The sequence below is a fragment of the Leuresthes tenuis genome, unplaced genomic scaffold, assembly GCF_036924035.1.
Source record: "Leuresthes tenuis unplaced genomic scaffold, fLeuTen1.0.hap1 SCAF_147, whole genome shotgun sequence".
In the NCBI taxonomy this organism is placed as follows: domain Eukaryota; kingdom Metazoa; phylum Chordata; class Actinopteri; order Atheriniformes; family Atherinopsidae; genus Leuresthes; species Leuresthes tenuis.
The window spans coordinates 83,329-102,661 of NW_027325501.1; the positions used below are offsets into that span (position 1 = coordinate 83,329).

The window sequence follows — 19,333 nt, forward strand, 5'->3', positions numbered from 1 at the left end:
GGTGTGAAAGTCTCACCATGGTTTGTAAAAAGCGGGTAAGAAAAGGTGCGAATGCCCGACAATGTATGATCAAAAGAGGGAGCGGAGGTTTTCGGCTACAAGAAGGTCTGAATGTCCGACCAAAGTTTGTAAAAAGTGGGTAAGAAAGGTTTGAATGCCCGACTATACACCATCAAAAGCGGGAGCGGAGGTGTTGCACTGTAAGACGGTGTGAATGTCTGACCATAGTTTGTAAAAAGCAGTAGGTGTGAATGTCAGATCATAATTTGCAAAAAGCTGATGAGAAAGGGTGAGAATGCCCTACTATACACCATCAAATGCGAGAGCGGAGGTGTTTGTCTGTGAGTAGGTGTGAATGTCCCACCCTAGTTGCTGAAAAATGTGTTAGAAAAGGTAAGAATGCCAGCCCATACATCATCAAAAGCGGGAGAGGTGGTGTTCGGCTGCAAGAAGGTGTGAATATCCAGCCATAATTACTCACAAACGGGTAAGAAAAGGTAAGAATACCAAACCATAAATTATCAAAAGCGGCAGCAGAGATGTTCGGCTGGTATTTATAAATGTCTAGATAGATTTGAACAAAAAACAACGTAGTATTTTGCAGTAAAAGAAAGAAAGGTTCAGAAATCCGAGAAAAAGCTTTTCATGAGTTCTGCATGATTTGGGATTTTGCTTATAAATGCATTCCTTCAATCAAACTATGGTAAAACGGCTTTTACCTTCATATTTATCAATGTCTAGATCGACTTCAACAAAGAACAACATTAGATTTTGCAGTAGAAGAAAGAGAGACACTGAAGGATCAGGAATCCGAGAATAAGCTTATTTTCATACGTTCTGCATGATTTGGGATTTTGCTATAAAATGAATTCCTTCACTCAAACCAAGTGAAAACTTCTTTGTCCTTCATATTTATCAATGTCTAGATCGACTTCAACAAAGAACAACATTGTATATTGCAGTAGAAGAAAGAGAGACACTGAAGGAACAGGAATCCGAGAATAAGCTTCTTTTCATACGTTCTGCATGATTTGGGATTTTGCTATAAAATGAATTCCTTCACTCAAACTATGTTAAAACTGCTTTTAACTTCATATTTATCAATGTCTAGATCGACTTCAACAAAGAACAACATTGTATATTGCAGTAGAAGAAAGAGCAACACTGAAGGAACAGGAATCCGAGAATAAGCTTATTTTCATACGTTCTGCATGATTTCGGATTTTCCTATAAAATGAATTGCTTTGCTCAAACCAAGTTAAAATTGCTTTGTCTTCATATTTATCAATGTCAAAGCAGTTTTAACATAGTTTGAGTGAAGGAATTCATTTTAAAACAAAATCTCAAAACATGCACAACACATGAAAAGCTTATTCTCGGATTCCTGATCCTTCAGTGTTGCTATTTGTTATATTGCAAAGTACAACGTGTTTTCTTTGTTTTGTTTAAATCTATCTCGACATTGATAAATATGGAAGGACAAAGCAGGTTTAACTTGGTTTGAGCAAAGCAATTCATTTTGTAGCAAAATCCGAAATCGTGAAGAACTCATGAAAGCAAGCTTATACTCGGATTCCTGAAACTTTTAGATCTTAGATTTGCTCTTTCTTTTACTGCAAAGTACGTTGGGGTTTTTTTTTGTTTAAATCTTTCTAGACAAGGTAAATATGAAGGACAAATCAGTTTTAACATAGTTTGAGTGAAGGAATGCATTTTATAAGCAAAATCCCAAATCATGCAAAACTAACGAAAAGCTTTTTCTCGCTTTTCACTGCTTTTTACAAACTGGTCGGACGTTCACACCTTCTTGCAGCCGAACAATTCCACTTCCACTTTTGATGGTGTATATTCGGGCATTCAAACCTTTTCTTACCCGCTTTTTACAAACCATGGTCGGACTTTCACACCTTCTTGTAGCCGAACACCTCCGCTCCCTCTTTTGATCATACATTGTCGGGCATTCGCACCTTGTCTTACCCGCTTGTTACAAACTATAGTCAGACATTCACACGTTGCAGCTGAACCACCTCCGCTCCCTGTTTTGATCATGTATGGTCTGGCAATACTAGCTTTTCTTACCCGTTTGTGAGTAATTATGGCTGGACATTCACACCTACTTGCAGTCGAACAGCTCTGCTCCCGCTTTTGATTTTGTTTGGTTGGATATTCGACGCTTTTCTTAACTGCTTTTTACAAACTTTGGTCGGACGTTCAAACCTTCTTGCAACCGAACACCTCCGCTTCCGCTTTTGATGGTATATATTCGGGAATTCGAACCTTTTCTTACCCGCTTTTTACAAACCATGGTCGGACTGTCACACCTTCTTGTAGCTGAACACATCCGCTCCCACTATTGATTGTGTACAGTCAGGTTTTTTAACGTTTTCTTACCCGCTTCTTACCAACTCTGGTCGGACATTCACACCTTCTTAAAGCGGAACACGTCCGCTCCCTCTTTTGATGGTGTATGTTTGGGCATTCGAACCTTTTCTTACCCGCTTTTTACAAACTATGCTCGGACATTCAAACCTTCTTGTAGCCGAACACATCCACTCCTGCTTTTGATGATGTGTGGTTGGGCATTCGAACCTTCTTCTTGCCCGCTTTTCATTAATTATGGGTGGACATTCACACCTTGTCGCAGCCAAACACCTCCGCTCCCTGTTTTGATCATGTATGGTTGGACATTCGCACCTTTTCTCAACCGCTTTTTGCAAACTATGGTCAGCGATTCACAGCTTCCTCTCCACCATACTTGTATGGTGGAAGATTCACACCCACTTGCATCCGAAGACCTCCGCCCCCACTTTTGTTGATATTTAGTCGGTCATTCGCACCTTACCCGCTTTTGGCAAACTATGGCCTTCTTGCAGCCAAACACCACTGATCTCATTTTTGATGATGTAAGGTTGGACAATCAGACCTTGCTTCACCTGCTTTTCACCAAATATAGTCGGACATTCACACCTTCTTGCAGCCGAACACTTCCGCTCCACCTTTTAGTGTTCTATCACACCTTTTTTTCACCGCATTTTATAGATTATGGTTGGAAATTCTCAACCATTGTCATCCGAAGACCTCTCCTCCCGCTTTTGTTAATATATTTGAACTTTAGTCGGACATTCACACCTTCTTGCAGCTGAACCACCTCCGCTCCCTGTTTTGATCATGTATGGTCTGGCAATACTACCTTTTCTTACCCGTTTGTGAGTAATTATGGCTGGACATTCACACCTACTTTCAGCAGAACACCACCTCTCTCGCTTTTGATGATGTATGGACCGGCATTCTTACCTTTTCTAACACATTTTTCAGCAATTATGGTCGGACATTCCCACCTACTCAGAGCCGAACACCTCCGCTCCCGCATTTGATGGTGTATAGTCGGGCATTCTCACTCTTTCTCATCAGCTTTTTGCAAATTATGATCTGATATTCACAGCTGCTTTTGATAATGTATGGTTGGGCATTCGCACCTTTTTTTACCCATTTTTCAGGAATTATGGGTGGACATTCACACCGTCTTGCAGCTGAAAACATCCTCTCCCGCTTATGATCATGTGCGGTTTGATATTCGAAAATTTTCTTTCATGTTTTAAAGAAATTATTGATGGACATTCAGACCTTCTTGCAGCTGAACCCCTCTGCTCGCGCTTTTGATGGTGTATAGTAGGGCTTTCGAGCCTTTTCTTCCCGGTTTTTACAAATTATGGTTGGACATTCAGACCTTCTTGCAACCTAACACCTCCGCTCCCTCTTTTGATCATACATTGTCTGGCATTCGCACCTTGTCTTACGCGCTTTTTACAAACTTTAGTCGGACATTCAGACCTTCTTGCAGCTGAACCACCTCCGCTCCCTGTTTTGATCATGTATGGTCTGGCAATACTACCTTTTCTTACCCGTTTGTGAGTAATTTTGGCTGGACATTCACACCTACTCAAAGCCGAACAACTCCGCTACCGCATTTGATGGTGTATAGTCGGGCATTCTCACCCTTTCTCATCAGCTTTTTGCAAATTATGATCTGACATTCACACCTACTTGCAGTCGAACAGCTCTGCTCCCGCTTTTGATTATGTTTGGTTGGATATTCGAACCTTTTCTTCACTGCTTTTTACAAACTTTGTTCGGAGGTACACGTCTTCTTGAAGCCGAACACCTCCGCTTCCGCTTTTGATGGTGTATAGTCGGGCTTTCGAGCCTTTTCTTACCTGGTTTTTAGAAATTATGGTTGGACATTCAGACCTCGCAGCCGAACACCTCCGCTCCCTCTTTTGATCATACATTGTCGGTTATTCGCACCTTGTCTTACCCGCTTTTTACAAACTATAGTCAGACATTCACACGTTGCAGCTGAACCACCTCTGCTCCCTGTTTTGATTATGTATGGTCTGGCAATACTACCTTTTCTTACCCGGTTGTGAGTAATTATGGCTGGACATTCACACCTACTTGCAGTCGAACAGCTCTGCTCCCGCTTTTGATTTTGTTTGGTTGGATATTCGAACCTTTTCTTAACTGCTTTTTACAAACTTTGGTCGGACGTTCACACCTTCTTGCAGCCGAACAACTCCACTCCCGCTATTTATTGTGTACAGTCGGGTAGTTTAACCTTTTCTTACCCGCTTTTTACCAACTATGGTCGGACATTCACACCGTCTTACAGCGGAACACCTCCGCTTCCGCTTTTGATGGTGTATAGTCGGGCATGCGAACCTTTTCTTACCCGCTTTTTACAAACTATGGTCGGACATTCAAACCTTTTTGCAGCCGAAAGCCTCCGCTGCCTCTTTTGATCATACATTGTCGGGCATTCGCACCCTTTCTTACCCGCTTTTTATAAAACCATGGTCGGACTGTCACAACTTCTTGTAGCCGAACACATCTGCTCTCGCTATCGATTGTGTACAGTTGGGTTTTTTAACCTTTTCTTACCCGCTTTTTACCAGCTCTGGTCGGACATTCACACCTTCTTACAGCGGAACACGTCCGCTCCCTCTTTTGATGGTGTATTTTCGGGCATTCAAACCTTTTCTTACCCGCTTTTTACAAACTATGCTCGGACATTCAGACCTTCTTGCAGCTGAATCACCTCCGCTCCCTGTTTTGATTATGTATGGTCTGGCAATACTACCTTTTCTTACCCGTTTGTGAGTAATTATGGCTGGACATTCACACCTACTTTCAGCAGAACACCACCTCTCTCGCTTTTGATGATGTATGGACCGGCATTCTTACCTTTTCTAACACATTTTTCAGCAATTATGGTCGGACATTCCCACCTACTCAGAGCCGAACACCTCCGTTCCCGCATTTGATGGTGTATAGTCGGGCATTCTCACTCTTTCTCATCAGCTTTTTGCAAATTATGATCTGATATTCACAGCTGCTTTTGATAATGTATGGTTGGGCATTCGCACCTTTTTTTACCCATTTTTCAGGAATTATGGGTGGACATTCACACCGTCTTGCAGCTGAAAACATCCTCTCCCGCTTATGATCATGTGCGGTTTGATATTCGAAAATTTTCTTTCATGTTTTAAAGAAATTATTGATGGACATTCAGACCTTCTTGCAGCTGAACCCCTCTGCTCGCGCTTTTGATGGTGTATAGTAGGGCTTTCGAGCCTTTTCTTCCCGGTTTTTACAAATTATGGTTGGACATTCAGACCTTGCAACCTAACACCTCCGCTCCCTCTTTTGATCATACATTGTCTGGCATTCGCACCTTGTCTTACGCGCTTTTTACAAACTTTAGTCGGACATTCAGACCTTCTTGCAGCTGAACCACCTCCGCTCCCTGTTTTGATCATGTATGGTCTGGCAATACTACCTTTTCTTACCCGTTTGTGAGTAATTTTGGCTGGACATTCACACCTACTCAAAGCCGAACAACTCCGCTACCGCATTTGATGGTGTATAGTCGGGCATTCTCACCCTTTCTCATCAGCTTTTTGCAAATTATGATCTGACATTCACACCTACTTGCAGTCGAACAGCTCTGCTCCCGCTTTTGATTATGTTTGGTTGGATATTCGAACCTTTTCTTAACTGCTTTTTACAAACTTTGTTCGGAGGTACACGTCTTCTTGAAGCCGAACACCTCCGCTTCCGCTTTTGATGGTGTATAGTCGGGCTTTCGAGCCTTTTCTTACCTGGTTTTTAGAAATTATGGTTGGACATTCAGACCTTGCAGCCGAACACCTCCGCTCCCTCTTTTGATCATACATTGTCGGTTATTCGCACCTTGTCTTACCCGCTTTTTGCAAACTATAGTCAGACATTCACACGTTGCAGCTGAACCACCTCTGCTCCCTGTTTTGATTATGTATGGTCTGGCAATACTACCTTTTCTTACCCGGTTGTGAGTAATTATGGCTGGACATTCACACCTACTTGCAGTCGAACAGCTCTGCTCCCGCTTTTGATTTTGTTTGGTTGGATATTCGAACCTTTTCTTAACTGCTTTTTACAAACTTTGGTCGGACGTTCACACCTTCTTGCAGCCGAACACCTCCGCTTCCGCTTTTGATAGTATATATTCGGGCATTCGAACCTTTTGTTACCCGCTTTTTACAAACCATGGGTGGACTTTCACACCTTCTTGTACCCGAACAACCCTGCTCCCGCTATTGGTGGTGTACAGTCGGGTATTTTAACCTTTTCTTACCCGCTTTTTACAAACTATGGTCGGACATTCACACCTTCTTACAGCGGAACACGTCTGCTCCACCTTTTAGTGTTCTATCACACCTTTTTTTCACCGCATTTTATGGATTATGGTTGGAAATTCTCAACCACTCTCATCCGAAGACCTCTCCTCCCGCTTTTGTGAATATATTTGAACTTTAGTCGGACATTCACACCTTCTTGCAGCTGAACCACCTCCGCTCCCTGTTTTGATCATGTATGATCTGGCAATACTACATTTTCTTACCTGTTTGTGAGTAATTATGGCTGGACATTCACACCTACTTTCAGCAGAACACCACCTCTCTCGCTTTTGATGATGTATGGACCGGCATTCTTACCTTTTCTAACACATTTTTCAGCAATTATGGTCGGAGATTCACACCTACTAACAGACGAACAACTCCGCTCCCGCATTTGATGGTGTATAGTTGTTGTTTTGCAAATTATGATCTGACATTCACACTTACTTGCAGTCGAACAGTTCTGCTCCCGCTTTTGATTATGTTTGGTTGGATATTCGAAACTTTTCTTAACTGCTTTTTACAAACTTTGGTTGGACGTTCAAACCCTCTTGTAGCCGAACACATCCACAGCTGCTTTTGATGATGTATGGTTGGGTATTCGCACCTTTTTTTTACCCATTTTTCAGTAATTATGGGTGGACATTCACACCTTCTTGCAGCTGAACACCTCCTCTCCCACTTATGATCATGTGCGGTTTGATTTTCAAAATTTTTACTTTAATTTTTTCTAGCAATTATTGATGGACATTCAGACCTTCTTGCAGCTGAACAACTCCGCTCCCTCTTTTGATCATAAATTGTCGGGCATTCGAACCTTTTCTTACCCGCTTTTTACAAAACTTGGTCGGACTTTCACACCTTTTAGTAGCCGAACAACTCCGCTCCCGCTATTGATTGTGTACAGTCGGGTATTTTAACCTTTTCTTACCCGCTTTTTACCAACTATGGTCGGACATTCATAACTTCTTACAACGGAACACCTCCGCTCCTTATTTTGATGATGTATGGTTGGGCATTCAAACCTACTTGTTGCCCGCTTTTCATTAATTATGGGTGGACATTCACACCTTGTCGCAGCCAAACACCTCCGCTCCCTGTTTTGATGGTGTATAATGGTGGACATTCGCACCTTTTCTCACCCGCTTTTTACTATGGTCGGCCATTCACAGCTTCCTCTCCACCATACTTGTATGGTGGGATATTCACACCCACTTGCATCCGAAGACCTCCGCCCCCACTTTTGTTGATATTTAGTCGGTCATTCGCACCTTACCCGCTTTTGGCAAACTATGGCCTTCTTGCAGCCAAACACCTGATCTCGCTTTTGATGATGTAAGGTTGGGCATTCAGACCTTGCTTCACCTACTTTTCACCAAATATAGTCGGACATTCACACCTTCTTGCAGCCGAACACTTCCGCTCCACTTTTGAGTGTTCTATGTAGCATTCACACCTTTTTCTTCACCGCATTTTATAGATTATGGTTGGAAATTCTCACCCACTCTCATCCGAAGACCTCTCCTCCCGCTTTTGTTAATGTATAGTCGGGCATGAGAACCTTTTCTTACCCGCTTTTTACAAATTATGGTTGGACATTCACACCTACTTGCAGCCGAATACTGATACTGATCCTCCCGTAATAAAATGGTCGGATCTTATCAAACACACTTTGTTTCTTGTGACAATCAAGTCAGCGAAACAGCGTATACACGTCAAGACACTGAATCAAGTTTGCCACAAGAACTCATAAGTTTGGCAGTATTGCTCTGCCGTCAGCAATCATACACCCATTTTATTTTCGTGAGACATGTGCAGGCACCTGTTCATCTACTGTTCTATCACTATGAATTAGTTTATCTATTATCAATAAGGATACTTCTACAACTACTATCAAAGTATGTCCGGACTTCTTATGTTGTCAGTTGCTATATATGAATAAGTGGGTAGCTACTGACAAGCATTAAGCATGTCACACAGCCCAAACATATAACATTTCAGGACACACCACACAGTTAACAACCACAGTGAAGCGTGTCAAAGCCCAAACATGTAACATTCAACGGGACACTTACACAACACATTCAAATCAAACAGTCAGACAACATACAAGAACATATACCCCAGCCGGCATTGCTCCCTGCCTATTTTCCTACAGCTCACTATGTGTGCGCACACCTTTATTCACAAACTCTTCAACTTATACTCTTTTACCGAAGCTGCTACAGCTCGATTGGCCGAATACCCTTAGATCCTATTTCGGTGAATTTGACATCTGCCTTACATGTAACAGATTAGCGATTTAGTTTGAGTGAAGGAATTCATTTTATAGCAAAATCCCAAATCGTGAAGAACTCATGAAAGTAAGCTTATTCTCGGATTCATGAAACTTTAGATTTGCTCTGTCTTTTACTGCAAAGTACAACGTTGTTTTTTTTGTTTAAATCTTTCTAGACATGGTAAATATGAAGGACAAAGCAGTTTTAACATAGTTTGAGTGAAGGAATTCATTTTATAGATAAAATCCCAAGAGTCTGCTGAGAAACAAGAATGAATGAGAAGTAGACTTTAACACGGCTCTAGGAGCGAGCCGAGTGTGGGCTAACCGGGAGAATTGCTTGAAAGAAACGCGACACCGAATGAGCGGTCAGAACAAAGCCTCAATACGGTTTTCCCGTGGTGTTTTTGTTGCTGCCTTGTCTTTTGCACAGAGTAAAAGACAAGGCAGCCATCGAATAGGGCCCGATTGTTCCTACTTGGTCAGCCGAGGAGCAAGGGGGGGAGCAAGCGTCTCAACCAAGCAAAGCTCACCATGGGGAAGGTGGCTATGCCAACTAGCCTGATGCCCTGCTCCCGCAGTGATGGATAATCGTACTCTGGTTTCTCTTCATAACGTACAAGTCTTTCGCCTTTTACTAAAGACTTCCGTGGAAAGCAGCACTAATGAGTTGTTTCTATTTTTGGCAGGCTTTACCTTTGCGGGTGAAGCCCTTTCCGTCTGTGCAAAAGAAATCTTGTTACTGTGCAGAGTGACTTCTCTGAGTAGAGTCGCCTTACTTGTTGCAACTGTGCCGATGTTGCTTGGATGGTGCTTGCTGGAGCGTGCGGGAGTGCAAAGTTATACCATTTAAAAGGGCTGAAGAGTGCTCAGTGCAGCGGGTGGGCGGAGGTGCAAAGTGACACTCTGGCCACCTATGGCCATAAAAAGAACACCGCTACAAGTGCGCATTGTGCCAGGAAGGGCCCTTGGACGTGAACCAGTGGACAGATATCACTTCTCGGCCTTTTGGCTAAGATCAAGTGTAGTACCTGTTCTTATCAGTTTAATATCTGATATGGCCTTTGTACGAGGACTACATATTAAATTGATTTTTAGCAATAGGAGTTGAAAAAGGAGCTTGCTCCGTTCACTCCAAGCATCGACCCGGTACTGCAGTGCCGCTGGGAACGGTGCGCTCTTCTCTGCTCTTGTGAAAAAGCAAACAGTGGTGCAGGATGGAAGTTTCAGGGAGCCCAAGATGAAACTTTCTTTTAGTCTGCTGAGAAAAGAGAGTGAATGCGAAGTAGACTTTAACACAGCTCTGGGGGCAAGCCGAGTGCGGGCTAACCGGGAGAATTACTTGAAAGAAACGCGACACTGAATAAGCGGTCAGAACAAAGCCTCAATACAGTGTTCCCGTGGTGTTTGTGGCTGCCTTGTCTTTTGCACAGAGTAAAAGACAAGGCAGCCATCGAATAGGGCCCGATTTTTCCTACTTGGTCAGTCGAGGATCATGGAGGGGGAGCAAGCGTCTCAACCAAGCAAAGCTCACCATGGGGAAGGTGGCTATGCCAACTAGCCTGATGCCCTGCTCCCGCAGTGACGGATAATCGTACTCTGGTTTCTCTTCATAACGTACAAGTCTTTCGCCTTTTACTAAAGACTTCCGTGGAAAGCAGCACTAATGAGTTGTTTCTATTTTTGGCAGGCTTTACCTTTGCGGGTGAAGCCCTTTCCGTCTGTGCAAAAGAAATCTTGTTACTGTGCAGAGTGACTTCTCTGAGTAGAGTCGCCTTACTTGTTGCAACTGTGCCGATGTTTGAAGCTGGAGTGCAACGTTGTTGCTTGGATGGTGCTTGCTGGAGCGTGCGGGAGTGCAAAGTTATACCATTTAAAAGGGCTGAAGAGTGCTCAGTGCAGCGGGTGGGCGGAGGTGCAAAGTGACACTCTGGCCACCTATGGCCATAAAAAGAACACCGCTACAAGTGTGCATTGTGCCAGGAAGGGCCCTCGGACGTGAACCAGTGGACAGTTATCGCTTCTCGGCCTTTTGGCTAAGATCAAGTGTAGTACCTGTTCTTATCAGTTTAATATCTGATATGGCCTTTGTACGAGGACTACATATTAAATGGATTTTTAGCAATAGGAGTTGAAAAAGGAGCTTGCTCCGTTCACTCCAAGCATCGACCCGGTACTGCAGTGCCGCTGGGAACGGTGCGCTCTTCTCTGCTCTTGTGAAAAAGCAAACAGTGGTGCAGGATGGAAGTTTCAGGGAGCCCAAGATGAAACTTTCTTTTAGTCTGCTGAGAAAAGAGAGTGAATGCGAAGTAGACTTTAACACAGCTCTGGGGGCGAGCCGAGTGCGGGCTAACCGGGAGAATTGCTTGAAAGAAACGCGACACTGAATGAGCGGTCAGAACAAAGCCTCAATACGGTGTTCCCGTGGTGTTTGTGGCTGCCTTGTCTTTTGCACAGAGTAAAAGACAAGGCAGCCATCGAATAGGGCCCGATTTTTCCTACTTGGTCAGCCGAGGAGCAAGGAGGGGGAGCAAGCGTCTCAACCAAGCAAAGCTCACCATGGGGAAGGTGGCTATGCCAACTAGCCTGATGCCCTGCTCCCGCAGTGACAGATAATCGTACTCTGGTTTCTCTTCATAATGTACAAGTCTTTCGCCTTTTACTAAAGACTTCCTTGGAGAGCAGCACTAATGAGTTGTTGCTATTTTTGGCAGGCTTTACCTTTGCGGGTGAAGCCCTTTCTGTCTGTGCAAAAGAAATCTTGTTACTGTGCAGAGTGACTTCTCTGAGTAGAGTTGCCTTACTTGTTGCGACTGTGCCGACGTTTGAAGCTGGAGTGCAAAGTTGTTGCTTGAATGGTGCTCGCTGGAGCGTGCGGGAGTGCAAAGTTATACCATTTAAAAGGGCTGAAGAGTGCTCAGTGCAGCGGGTGGGCGGAGATGCAAAGTGACACTCTGGCCACCTCGAAAACCGAGGTTACATCCAGTACCAGGGGCAGCCCAAGCTCTGCCGCAAGTGTGGTGAGCATGGGCACCTGGTTGAGGCTTGTACCAAGGTGATATGTGGGAAGTGCAGAGAAATTGGGGACACTTTTGGAGAGTGTCCAAATGGCAGGAAATGTAATCTCTGTGGAGAATTAAATCACCTCTTCTGAGATTGCCCTAAATCTTTTGCCAACAAATTAAAGACGGTAAAGCCACAGTCAAGCCAACAAAGAGAAGGACCAGAGGTGGCAGTTGGTGAACAAAGTGAAGAGGTTGACCCAATAAATTCAAACTTCCCGCTAAAAGCTTGGATTGGAAGTGAGGAGCAAAAAGGAGAGGGGCCTGTAGAGGCCTCACCACTCAGTGCTGAAGTCTGTGAGAATTCACAGGCAGAGGGTGGAGCTAAGCTAAATGAGGAGGAAGAGCAGACAGGTGAGTCTAGTGAAGGTACTCACCTCCCCGAAGGTCAACAGCCGAGGAGGACGGCATCTGAGTTGTCCTCTGATTCCCTTTAGCTCCGCAATCAACCCCCAGGGACTCAAAGTTAAATGCAACATTGCATCAGAGGCCAACACGAGAGTCCGAAAAGGAGAGCTAGTTTCCCAAGAAATAACCTGAGTGTGTAATTTGTTTTGATAACTTAGAAAAACGAAAATGACATACCTACTTTCCTTTATCCTTTTAATGGTTCTCACCTTCTCAACACTAAATGTGAGAAGTGTGAAATCAAAGACAAGAGCCCAGAGTATTATATCCTTCTTAGACTCCATAAAATCAGATGTGTTTTTAATACAAGAATGTGGACTACCTTTTTTGAAAAACCATAGACAATGGGAGGAAATGTGGCCCAATTTATCGATATGGAGTGGCTCAAATCAAATTAAAAATGATGGTGTGGCCATTCTAATTAAAAATCCGCATGTTCTGGTGCGAGACGGACGGGCACTTTTAGCACACTTGAATTTTATGGGGCAAGACTTTAACCTCTTAAATATTTATGGTTTCAATGGAAAAAATGACAGGTATGACCTTTTAGAAGATTACTCACAAACGGGTAAGAAATGGTAGTATTGCCAGACAATACATGATCAAAACAGGGAGCGGAGGTGGTTCAGCTGCAAGGTGTGAATTTCTGACTAAAGTTTGTAAAAAGCGCGTAAGACAAGGTGCGAATGCCCAACAATGTATGATCAAAAGAGGGAGCGGAGGTTTTCGGCTGCAAGGTCTGAATGTCCAACCATAATTTGTAAAAACCGGGGAAGAAAAGGCTCGAAAGCCCGACTATACACCATCAAAAGCGGGAGCGGAGGTGTTCAGCTGCAAGAAGGTGTGAATGTCCGACCATAGTTGGTAAAAAGCGGGTAAGAAAAGGTTAAAATGCCCGACTGTACACCATCAAAAGCGGAAGCGGAAGTGTTCGGCTTCAAGAAGACGTGAACCTCCGAACAAAGTTTGTAAAAAGCAGTTAAGAAAAGGTTCGAATATCCAACCAAACATAATCAAAAGCGGGAGCAGAGCTTTTCGACTGCAAGTAGGTGTGAATGTCAGATCATGATTTGCAAAAAGCTGATGAGAAAGGGTGAGAATGCCCGACTATACACCATCAAATGCGGTAGCGGAGTTGTTTGTCTGTGAGTAGGTGTGAATCTGCGACCATAATTGCTGAAAAATGTGTTAGAAAAGGTAAGAATGCCGGTCCATACATCATCAAAAGCAAGAGAGGTGGTGTTCTGCTGAAAGTAGGTGTGAATGTCCAGCCATAATTACTCACAAACGGGTAAGAAAAGGTAGTATTGCCAGACCATACATGATCAAAACAGGGAGCGGAGGTGGTTCAGCTGCAACGTGTGAATGTCTGACTATAGTTTGTAAAAAGCGGGTAAGACAAGGTGCGAATGCCCGACAATGTATAATCAAAAGAGGGAGCGGAGGTGTTCGGCTGCAAGGTCTGAATGTCCAACCATAATTTCTAAAAACCGGGTAAGAAAAGGCTCAAAAGCCCGACTTTACACCATCAAAAGCGGGAGCGGAGGTGTTCAGCTGCAACGTGTGAATGTCTGACTATAGTTTGTAAAAATCTGGTAAGACAAGGTATGAATGTCCGACAATGTATGATCAAAAGCGGGAGCGGAGGTGTTCATCTGCAAGCAGGTCTGAATGTCCATCAATAATTGCTAGAAAACATGAAAGTAAAAATTTCTAAAATCAAACCACACATGATCATAAGTGGGAGAGGAGGTGTTCAGCTGCAAGAAGGTGTGAATATCCACCCATAATTCCTGAAAAATGGGTAAAAAAAAGGTGCGAATGCCCAACCATACATCATCAAAAGCAGCTGTGGATGTGTTCGGCTACAAGAAGGTGTGAACGTCCAACCAAAGTTTGTAAAAAGCAGTTAAGAAAAGGTTCGAATATCCAACCAAACATAATCAAAAGCGGGAGCAGAACTCTTCGACTGCAAGTAGGTGTGGATGTCAGATCATGATTTGCAAAAAGCTGATGAGAAAGGGTGAGAATGCCCGACTATACACCATCAAATGCGGGAGCGGAGTTGTTTGTCTGTGAGTAGGTGTGAATCTGCGACCATAATTGCTGAAAAATGTGTTAGAAAAGGTAAGAATGCCGGTCCATACATCATCAAAAGCGAGAGAGGTGGTGTTCTGCTGAAAGTAGGTGTGAATGTCCAGCCATAATTACTCACAATCGGGTAAGAAAAGGTAGTATTGCCAGACCATACATGATCAAAACAGGGAGCGGAGGTGGTTCAGCTGCAACGTGTGAATGTCTGACTATAGTTTGTAAAAAGCGGGTAAGACAAGGTGCGAATGCCCGACAATGTATAATCAAAAGAGGGAGCGGAGGTGTTCAGCTGCAAGAAGGTGTGAATGTTCGACTAAAGTTTGTAAAAATCTGGTAAGACAAGGTGCGAATGCCCGACAATGTATGATCAAAAGCGGGAGCGGAGGTGTTCAGCTGCAAGAAGGTCTGAATGTCCATCAATAATTGCTAGAAAAAAATAAAGTAAAAATTTCGAAAATCAAACCGCACATGATCATAAGTGGGAGAGGAGGTGTTCAGCTGCAAGAAGGTGTGAATGTCCACCCATAATTGCTGAAAAATGGGTAAAAAAAAGGTGCGAATACCCAACCATACATCATCAAAAGCAGGTGTTAATGTCAGATCATAATTTGCAAAAAGCTGATGAGAAAGGGTGAGAATGCCCGACTATACACCATCAAATGCGGGAGCGGAGTTGTTTTTCTGTGAGTAGGTGTGAATCTCCGACCATAATTGCTGAAAAATGTGTTAGAAAAGGTAAGAATGCCGGTCCATACATCATCAAAAGCGAGAGAAGTGGTGTTCTGCTGAAAGTAGGTGTGAATGTCCAGCCATAATTACTCACAAACGGGTAAGAAAAGGTAGTATTGCCAGACCATACATGATCAAAACAGGGAGCGGAGGTGGTTCAGCTGCAAGAAGGTGTGAATATCCGACTAAAGTTCAAATATATTAACAAAAGCGGGAGGAGAGGTCTTCGGATGAGAGTGGTTGAGAATTTCCAACCATAATCTATAAAATGCGGTGAAAAAAAGGTGTGATAGAACACTAAAAGGTGGAGCGGAAGTGTTCGGCTGCAAGAAGGTGTGAATGTCCGACTATATTTGGTGAAAAGCAGGGGAAGCAAGGTCTGAATGCCCAACCTTACATCATCAAAAGCGAGATCAGAGGTGTTTGGCTGCAAGAAGGCCATAGTTTGCCAAAAGCGGGTAAGGTGCGAATGACCGACTAAATATCAACAAAAGTGGGGGCGGAGGTCTTCGGATGCAAGTGGGTGTGAATATCCCACCATACAAGTATGGTGGAGAGGAAGCTGTGAATTGCTGACCATAGTTTGCAAAAAGCGGGTGAGAAAAGGTGCGAATGTCCAACCATACGTGATCAAAACAGGGAGCGGAGGTGTTTGGCTGCGACAAGGTGTGAATGTCCACCCATAATTAATGAAAAGCGGGCAAGAAGTGGGTTCGAATGCCCAACCACACATCATCAAAAGCAGGAGTGGATGTGTTCGGCTATAAGAAGGTTTGAATGTCCGAGCATAGTTTGTAAAAAGCGGGTAAGAAAAGGTTCGAATGCCCGAACATACACCATCAAAAGAGGGAGCGGAGGTGTTCCGCTGTAAGAAGGTGTGAATGTCCGACCAGAGTTGGTAAAAAGCGGGTAAGAAAAGGTTAAAAAAACCCGACTGTACACAATCAATAGCGGGAGCAGATGTGTTCGGCTACAAGAAGGTGTGACAGTCCGACCATGGTTTGTAAAAAGCGGGTAAGAAAAGGTGCAAATGCCCGACAATGTATGATCAAAAGAGGGAGCGGAGCTTTTCGGCTACAAGAAGGTTTGAATGTCCAACCATAGTTTGTAAAAAGCGGGTAAGAAAAGGTTCGAATGCCCGACTATACACCATCAAAAGCGGAAGCGGAGGTGTTCCGCTGTAGACGGTGTGAATGTCCGACCATAGTTGGTAAAAAGCGGGTAAGAAAAGGTTAAACTACACGACTGTACACAATCAATAGCGGGAGTGGAGTTGTTCGGCTACAAGAAGGTGTGAAAGTCCGACCATGGTTTGTAAAAAACGGGTAAGATAATGTTCGAATTCCCGAATATATACCATCAAAAGCGGAAGCGGAGGTGTTCGGTTGCAAGAAGGTGTGAACGTCCGACCAAAGTTTGTAAAAAGCAGTTAAGAAAAGGTTCGAATATCCAACCAAACAAAATCAAAAGCAGGAGCAGAGCTGTTCGACTGCAAGTAGGTGTGAATGTCCAGCCATAATTACTCACAAATGGGTAAGAAAAGGTAGTATTGCCACTCCATACATGATCAAAACAGGGAGCGGAGGTGGTTCAGCTGCAACGTGTGAATGTCTGACTATAGTTTGTAAAAAGCGGGTAAGACAAGGTGCGAATGCCCGACAATGTATGATCAAAAGAGGGAGCGGAGGTGTTCGGCTGCAAGGTCTGAATATCCAACCATAATTTCTAAAAACCGGGTAAGAAAAGGCTCGAAAGCCCGACTTTACACCATCAAAAGCGGGAGCGGAGGTGTTCAGCTGCAAGAAGGTGTGAATGTTCGACTAAAGTTTGTAAAAATCTGGTAAGACAAGTTATGAATGCCCGACAATGTATGATCAAAAGCGGGAGCGGAGGTGTTCAGCTGCAAAGAAGGTCTGAATGTCCATCAATAATTGCTAGAAAACATGAAAGTAAAAATTTCTAATATCAAACCGCGCATGATCATAAGTGGGAGAGGAGGTGTTCAGCTGCAAGAAGGTGTGAATGTCCATCAATAATTGCTAGAAAACATGAAAGTAAAAATTTCTAAAATCAAACCGCACATGATCATAAGTGGGAGAGGAGGTGTTCAGCTGCAAGAAGGTGTGAATATCCACCCATAATTCCTGAAAAATGGGTAAAAAAAAGGTGCGAATGCCCAACCATACATCATCAAAAGCAGCTGTGGATGTGTTCGGCTACAAGAAGGTGTGAACGTCCAACCAAAGTTTGTAAAAAGCAGTTAAGAAAAGGTTCGAATATCCAACCAAACATAATCAAAAGCTTGAGCAGAACTGTTCGACTGCAAGTAGGTGTGGATGTCAGATCATAATTTGCAAAAAGCTGATGAGAAAGGGTGAGAATGCCCGACTATACACCATCAAATGCGGGAGCGGAGTTGTTCGTCTGTGAGTAGGTGTGAATCTCCGAACATAATTGCTGAAAAATGTGTTAGAAAAGGTAAGAATGCCGGTCCATACATCATCAAAAGCGAGAGAGGTGGTGTTCTGCTGAAAGTAGGTGTGAATGTCCAGCCATAATTACTCACAAACGGGTAAGAAAAGGTAGTATTGCCAGACCATACATGATCAAAACAGTAAGCGGAGGTGGTTCAGCTGCAAGAAGGTGTGGATGTCTGACTATAGTTTGTAAAAAGCGGGTAAGACAAGGTGCGAATGCCCGACAATGTAAGGCAAGGCAAGACAAGGCAAGTATATTTGTATAGCACAATTCAACAACAAGGTGATTCAAAGTGCTTCACAGAGACATTAAAACAGAAGAAATAAAAAGCATGATTTAAAATTTAAACAAAAGAAGGAAATAAGAACAATAGATAAAATCAGAAAAAATTATATATATGAAAGATAAAATCAATAGTTAAAACATGATTCCGTTTTGAAACTCAAGCTTATTCAAATGCAGCTGAAAATAGATGTGTCTTCAACCTGGACTTAAATACACTGAGTGTTTCAGCTGATCTGAGGCTTTCTGGGACTTTGTTCCAGACATGTGGAGCATAGAAGCTGAATGCAGCTTCTCCATGTCTGGTTTTGACTCTGGGAACTGATAAAATACCGGATCCAGATGACCTGAGGGGTCTGGAAGGTTCATAGTGGGTCAGGAGGTCACTGATGTATTTTGGTCCTTGACCATTCAGAGCTTTATAGACCAGCATCAGAACTTTAAAGTCTATCCTCTGATGGACAGGCAGCCAGTGTAAAGACTTGAGAGCTGGACTGTGATGTGCTCCACTTTTTTGGTCTTAGTGAGGACTCGAGCAGCTGAGTTCTGGATGAGCTGCAGTTGTCTAACTGACTTTTTAGGCAGACCTGTAAAGATGCTATTACAATAATCAAGCCTACTAAAGATGAATGCATGGACTAGTTTTTCCAGGTCCTGCTGAGACATCAGATCTTTTAGCCTTGATATATTCTTAAGGTGATAGTAGGCTGACTTTGTTAATGCCTTAATGTGTTTGTCCAAATTTAGGTCTGAGTCCATCACTACACCCAGATTTCTGGCCTGGTTGGTCGTTTTTAGATTTATAGATTGAAGCTCTGTGGTGACTTTCAATCGTTTATCTTTGGCTCCAAAGACAATTACCTCAGTTTTGTTTTTGTTTAGCTGGAGGAAGTTGTGGCACATCCAGTCATTAATCTCCTCAATGCATTTTCCAAGGGCCTGTACAGGCCCTCTGTCTCCTGGTGACATTGTTATATACATCTGTGTGTCATCTGCATAGCTATGGTAGTTTATTTGGTTGTTTTTTATAATCTGTGCCAGTGGGAGCATGTAGATGTTAAACAGAAGAGGTCCCAGGATGGAACCTTGGGGAACTTGTGATTCTTGTCTGCTCAGATGTAAAGTTACCTATTGACACAAAGTACTTCCTGTTCTCTAAGTATGTTTTGAACCAGTTTAGTACAGTTCCGGAAAGACCAGCCCAGTTCTCCAGTTGTTTGAGTAATATATTGTGGTCAACTGTATCAAAGGCAGCACTGAGATCCAGTAAAACTAAGACTGACATT

General features: G+C 43.3%; 5 non-coding genes across 5 annotated transcripts; all 5 read left to right on the forward strand.

The window, feature by feature from the left end:
• The first annotated feature begins 9,587 nt into the window (after positions 1 to 9,587).
• On the forward strand, positions 9,588 to 9,701 carry LOC140287552 (U5 spliceosomal RNA). The gene has a single exon (XR_011911697.1). It is a non-coding gene; the product is annotated as a U5 spliceosomal RNA (small nuclear RNA).
• A 285-nt stretch (positions 9,702 to 9,986) lies between these two features.
• Positions 9,987 to 10,177, forward strand: LOC140287562 (U2 spliceosomal RNA). Its single transcript, XR_011911706.1, has one exon. It is a non-coding gene; the product is annotated as a U2 spliceosomal RNA (small nuclear RNA).
• Positions 10,178 to 10,588: 411 nt separating this feature from the next.
• Positions 10,589 to 10,702, forward strand: LOC140287553 (U5 spliceosomal RNA). Its single transcript, XR_011911698.1, has one exon. It is a non-coding gene; the product is annotated as a U5 spliceosomal RNA (small nuclear RNA).
• Positions 10,703 to 11,010: 308 nt separating this feature from the next.
• Positions 11,011 to 11,201, forward strand: LOC140287563 (U2 spliceosomal RNA). The gene has a single exon (XR_011911707.1). It is a non-coding gene; the product is annotated as a U2 spliceosomal RNA (small nuclear RNA).
• A 411-nt stretch (positions 11,202 to 11,612) lies between these two features.
• Positions 11,613 to 11,726, forward strand: LOC140287559 (U5 spliceosomal RNA). Its single transcript, XR_011911703.1, has one exon. It is a non-coding gene; the product is annotated as a U5 spliceosomal RNA (small nuclear RNA).
• The last annotated feature ends 7,607 nt before the right edge of the window (positions 11,727 to 19,333 follow it).